This window comes from Hyaena hyaena, unplaced genomic scaffold, assembly GCF_003009895.1.
Source record: "Hyaena hyaena isolate Hyena2069 unplaced genomic scaffold, ASM300989v1 scaffold_24, whole genome shotgun sequence".
Lineage (NCBI taxonomy): Eukaryota > Metazoa > Chordata > Mammalia > Carnivora > Hyaenidae > Hyaena > Hyaena hyaena.
This window is the reverse complement of record NW_024080656.1, coordinates 3,526,574-3,532,573: the sequence shown is the minus strand read 5'-3', so window position 1 is coordinate 3,532,573 and position 6,000 is coordinate 3,526,574.

The window sequence follows — 6,000 nt, the reverse complement described above, 5'->3', positions numbered from 1 at the left end:
TTTGTAAGAACTTCCCCGGTAATTGTGATTACTGTCACTGGTAGAAATAATACACATAATAGGAGTTTGGGGAAGTACAGCCCCTTGTCTGGGTCTGTGCAACAGTTATTGGAAAAGCCTTCAGTTACCCAACCAACACTTATCAAGCACACATCAGATTCCAAGCAACATTGGGAACATTGGCTAGACACAGGTCCCATCCTGCAGAAACTCATCAGTCAGTGGGAGACATAGACAGGGCAGGGAAGAGTCACAGCACACAATCATGGAGTTTGTGATAGGGCAAATGGGGTGCGGTGGGAACACAGAGACAAGGCACTCCACTTCAGAGAGCTGGTCTTACATGACAGGAAGATTCTGGAAAACTGGGGTTAAGGGCAAAAAGGACCTAGATTATGAGTGATGATCTGGAGGCAGATGGTGATGATGCCAGTGTGGTGGGCACAAAGTTGACCAGCATGGCTGGCATGGAGGGCTGGTTAAAGAACAGAGCAAGATGAACTCAGAGAGTTTGATGGGGCCAGACAATGGAGAAGGCTAATCCCAATTTGCTGCTTGGATTCTGGTAGAGAGATGACACAAAACAGGCTTTAGGATTACAGCCCTGGTGACATAATGGAGGGTGAAGGGCTGGAGAATGGCTTGCCTGCTAGTTGACAAGGTGATTCTGGGGCTATCCAAGCCAGGCAGGAGAATAAGCAACAGTGTTCATGACCATGGTCCCACAGAAATTAGATAATTCGCTGAAAATCAGACAGCAGAATGAAATAAGTTCAATAAACCCTCCCTGAAGGTTAGTGGAATGAAATAAGTTCAATAAACCCTCCCTGAACGTTCTCTGCCCTTTTTGTTTGGATTTCATGAATCATTTTATAATAGCAGCTCTTGAAATTTTAGGGTCATGGGCTCTTTTGCAAATCTGATGAAAGCTTTAGACATTCTCCAGGTAGAACAAAATGAAATAAAGCAAAAAATTGCATGTGACTAAGCAGGATTTTCTCCACTCTCATGTTCCTCTACCCTCTTATCTTGTTTTCTCCTTCTTTCTAAAAAAAGGTGTCATTTGGTAAGAGGAAAAAAGGAAAAAAAAAAAATGCTTTCAGTGGAATAAGGCACCAAGAGCTTTCCTCTAAGAGGTAGTGAACAGTAGCAGCAGGAGGCTGGGGTAGAAATTCCACTCTGAAGTCCAGGAAGCCTCTCCTGGGGAGCCCAAAGGAAGCAATCTGGGGGAAATAGGGACAGAGTCCCAGAGTCTTGGTGGAAGAGGAAGGACTGAATGAGGTCATGCAGGGTTTGACCGATGGCTCAGTGGAGACACTGAAGAGCCATACTCAATGAGTAGGAGTGATTGCCTAGAAATATGGCTTTCTTTCTGGAAATGCACGCTACCTTTACACCCACCAGATAGTGTAAACATAACCAAGTGCAGGTTTTGGTTTCATTTATCTCAGTTCCTTGTGAGCCCTCATCTTCCTGACTTGTGAGTCATTGGGACTGGTCTTCCCACAATCAGGACTGGTTGTTACAGTTGTGAAGGCTGTTCACTGAACTAGGCTCTAGGCAAAGGGGATAGGAGAGACTGAAACCAGCCTGTACTGAGCTCTCCGGGTTCTGTGGGCTGGCATGGGTCCGTGCGCACCCAGAGCAAAAGCCACTTCTAATTCTACAAGGGTGCCCTGCAGGATATCAGAACTCTCTATTCTTCTGCCACCTCCTCTTCCCTTTGCCATAGAGGCCATGGCAGAGAACTGTTAGTTTGTAAGTCTTCACAATGTAATGTGAGCGGGGAGCATCAGCCAGACTCCCTTCTCTCCTCCTCCTTCTCCTTTCTCTGCTTCTCCACCCCTCCTTTACCCCTCGTCCAGAGCCACTTACACATTGACTTCACTTGCTCAAGAAAGTAGATTGAGGTGGAAGGAGAAAAATGACTCACTGCTTGACAAGTGTGTTTCGACCAAGCACAGAAAGAAGAAAATTGTCTTGGACAGAATACAGCAGCCTCCCTCCCCCCCTTGGCCCAAACCTTGAGAAGAGTTGTGAAAAGGGCAGCCCATAAATGGTACCTGAGTAACAGCCACAGAATTGAAACCACAGAAGACCTCTGTGTTCTCCCACTGCTGTGGGGTGAACCGACTTGGCTGGGTTCCAGATCACACACCTGCTGTGGCCCAGGCTCTGGGGTAAGTCTCCTGGCTGGGATCAGCCCCAAGCTCATTGTAGCTTAATTCCCTCCCCTCTACCTTAGGGGGAGCTTTGAAAGTGTGAGAAATGCAAATGTTACCCCACATGCAAGCCCAGCTGACTTACCCGCTTCAGGCACCCCCCTTCCTGCTCCCAGGAGACTAGGCTCCTGCTGCCACTGAAGGTCCCTTTCCTGAGGCCCCTGGTGGGTCTGCTCCACCTCCTCTCATTCCTGTAGGAGCAAGCCAAGGCCCAGAGCTTGATTTGGAGCCAAGAAGTACCCTGGTCCTATAAGGCTTTTCACTTCAAGTCTTGACCAGGGTCCATAGTCATCATCATAATAATGATGAGCATTTATGGTGCACTTATTACATACCAAACTCTTTCCATGCTACCCTTCACCCAATTTACAGCCATCTCCTGAGGAATTTTCCTCCCCATTTCATAGACTAGAAAACTGAGACTCAGAAATATTATAAAATTTGCACAGGGTCACTAGCTCTCACACATTTCACCAACCGAATCAGAATGGGACCTCTTCCTTCCTCTTTAGTTATGGACATCTGTCAAACTGTATTGCAGCCTTTCTTCAAGGGTAGGGGCCCCTAGGAGTCCATTTTAAAGATCTACACTTGATAAAAATGGTCAGATAACCATTATTAGACTAGACACAGAAGAATATCTGGTTAAAAGTGAACTAGACTGTTTTCTGACAGTCAACTGAGGATGGAAGGGGAGGGTACGCAAGGGTCACTGGTTTCTCAGAACAAGTCAATTCCATTAGAACTCCATCAGAAAACTGCAGAAGTGTTTTATCAAGAGTAGCGATTTTCTTCCCAGGAGGAGGTTTTGAATTACATCACATACAGAAAGGGTCTAGGATATGGCCTGGGACAATTTTTTCTTTCAATGTTATTATGGTGAACATTAATTGATGTAGTACATGACTGCTGGAATCTAATTATGTAGTAATAACACATAATCTTGGTGTCACAGTAATCCCCAAAAAAGCATCAACCTGTGTGCCTGGCTTATAACTGTGTTGGGGGCCATTCTGAGCCTACTAGTTGAGAAAGCTCCTGGTGAGGTTACGGCAAGTTTGCAAGGCTCTTGCCATCAGATGATGACCGATATCCACCCCCACTCATTTATTTCTGCTTGAGCACCGACCCCCAAGGTACTTGTTGATTGGTATTGGGAATGACTTGTCCCCTTATTCTGGCCCTGGTATGATGATTGCACCTTGTGAAGGAAAGTGTTGTGGGAACCTCTTCTTTTGATCATGGGAATAGACATTGTGTCTCTGGCAGGTCCTGTTTTCCTCCATACTTTCCCTTGAGCTATGAGCAGGCTAATGACCCTTACTCATAAAGACTGACCTTTACATGTACAATTCTGTTTCTGCCATTGCATTAGTCCAAGATGTTCATACAGCGCAACATGTAAATCAGCTAACCGAAAATGTTTCTCATGCCTTAGCTATTCAAGAAGTCATAGACAAAAAACTAGACACAAAAGTAAATGCACTCGAAGAGGCTATTCTACGTATTGGAAATGAGCTAAACTCTTTAAAGGTATGGTTGGCTCTCCAGTGACATTAGGAATATAACTGGACAATTAAGACAAAGAGCCTAACTTAGAGAGGAGGAACAGATAAGAGCAGAACATAAGTTACCACATATAACTTTGCTAACTGGTGATGTATAGCAGTCCCTTCCCTAAGGCCTACATTCCACAAACACCTTCCCCTACACTGGCAGCTGTGATGAGTATGGATAAGAGTATCTACAACTTAACCTATGACTTAATCTTAGTGTTATTCAAATGTGTGTGCTATCCTATTTTTCACTAAGAACACCCTGTTATTTTCTTAGTTACTCAACCTCACTATGATTGGGGTAGTTCTGCAAGAATACTTCTGTAAAACCTGTTTCTGTACATTTTCCAAAACATCTTATCACAGAGAACTATTCAGAACATTCCATTTTCTGATGCCATGTTAATGTTTGACCTATAAATAAAGACACCAAAACCGACAAGACAGAGATGCCTGCCTGGTGACCAGAAAGAATCTCGGGGTTCTCTCACTCTCTCTCTCGCCAACACCGTCCATCCTTCAGGGACCCCTGGACCGGCTGGAGCTGGACTCCAGCATAATTGGCACTTACTGAACGTTTATTCAGAGAATGAATAAGTGAATGAATGAACTTTTGCAAACAGAAGAAATGAGTGAACTAAATCAACCTCGCTCAAAGCGTAATCCAAAGACGAGGCAGGCTAAGTCTGCACATACTACTGGACCATGGCCAGATAAGCACAGAAATCAAGAGGACATATTCACAGGGTGCTTGGATGGCTCAGTCCCTCAAGCTCTGACTCTTGGTTTCGACTCAGGTCAGGATCTCAAGGTTCATGGGATTGAGTTCCACATCGAACTCCACATCGAGCCTCTTGCTGACAGCATGTAGCCTGCTTAGGATTCTCTCTCTCTCTCTCTCTCTCTCTCTCTGCTCTTCCCCGACTTGCTTGTGTCTACATTCCCTCTCTCAAAATAAATAAAAAAACTTAAAAAAAAGAAAGATGACATATTTGAAGATTTTTTTTTAAGCAATTGGATAATGTCTCTTGAATCTAATAATTTAAAAATGGGACTTACATTTTATATGTCCCTTTTTTGTTTCATTTTTTCTTATTAATTCTTTGCCTTTTCTTCTAGGAATTCATTGTGCTTTTAAACAGTATTGGTGTGCAAAGACTGGAAGTTTAAAAAATAATAATAGAGGTCTTTTACTACAGCAGTTTAATCAGAAGATCACAGACCCATTGGAAAGGCCAGGTGACTCAATCAAATGAAAAGTTCCATTTTGAAAAACGTACCTTGGCAGAGAAAGAGACCCTGAGTCTGCCTTACACAAACCTTCAGCCAATGAGGCCTAACATCAGCCTTACCTGAGTGAGATCACTAGTCATTTTTTGGAGGGAAGAGAAGTGTACATTCTACCTCCTCCTCTACAGCTTCTTAGAGTCATGCCATAGCATGGAGGCTCAGCAGCTCTCACGAACTCCTTCCTCCCCTCCCCCCAAACTTCAGACCCTACCGGGGAGAATCAGAGACATCAGCATCAAAGCAGAGCAAAATCTGAGGCTCTGTGTTGTGGCAGGATGGGGGTTTTCTTCCCCCCCCCACCTCCCTCTTTACCTTCCTCTCTAGTCCCCCTCCCAGCCTTTCCTGGGAGGAAGTCTGGTAAAACAGAGGAAAATGGCCATGAAATGTACACAGGTTCTGTCTGATGGGTGTCAATACTAACAATAGAAAGGTGTGTTTGTTTCATCGCTGTTCTGCTCTGAAGGGGTTAAGCCTCCTCCAGAGAGCTCCTACATGGATCTCAACCCTGTGGCAGCCAAGATAGAAAAAATTGGGGGATATGGGGGAAATATGGGCAGAAGAGACCAGAGAGAGAAGAACTGGATGGATGGGTGTTAATGAACTATACAGGTGACTTGCTAGGAAAGAAATCTCTGGACTTCGCCTCTGTCATACCAAGATTTTTCTTTTTGGTTCCGGATGTTCCCATAGGCCCTTCCAGTTAGGTGACCAAAGAGCCAGAGTGTGCAACCAAATAGGCAGAAGCACTGTTGAAAGCGAGGTGGTCGGGAGACGGGCTGGAGCCAGATTGCCTGGACTGAGTCTTGACTCAGTGTCTGACCTTGGGTAAGTTTCTGTATCTGTAAAATGGAGATATCAACAGTGCCTTTATCTTGGTTGCTTACAAGTAAATAAGTTAATATATGTAAAGCACATAGGGCTGTTTATATCTG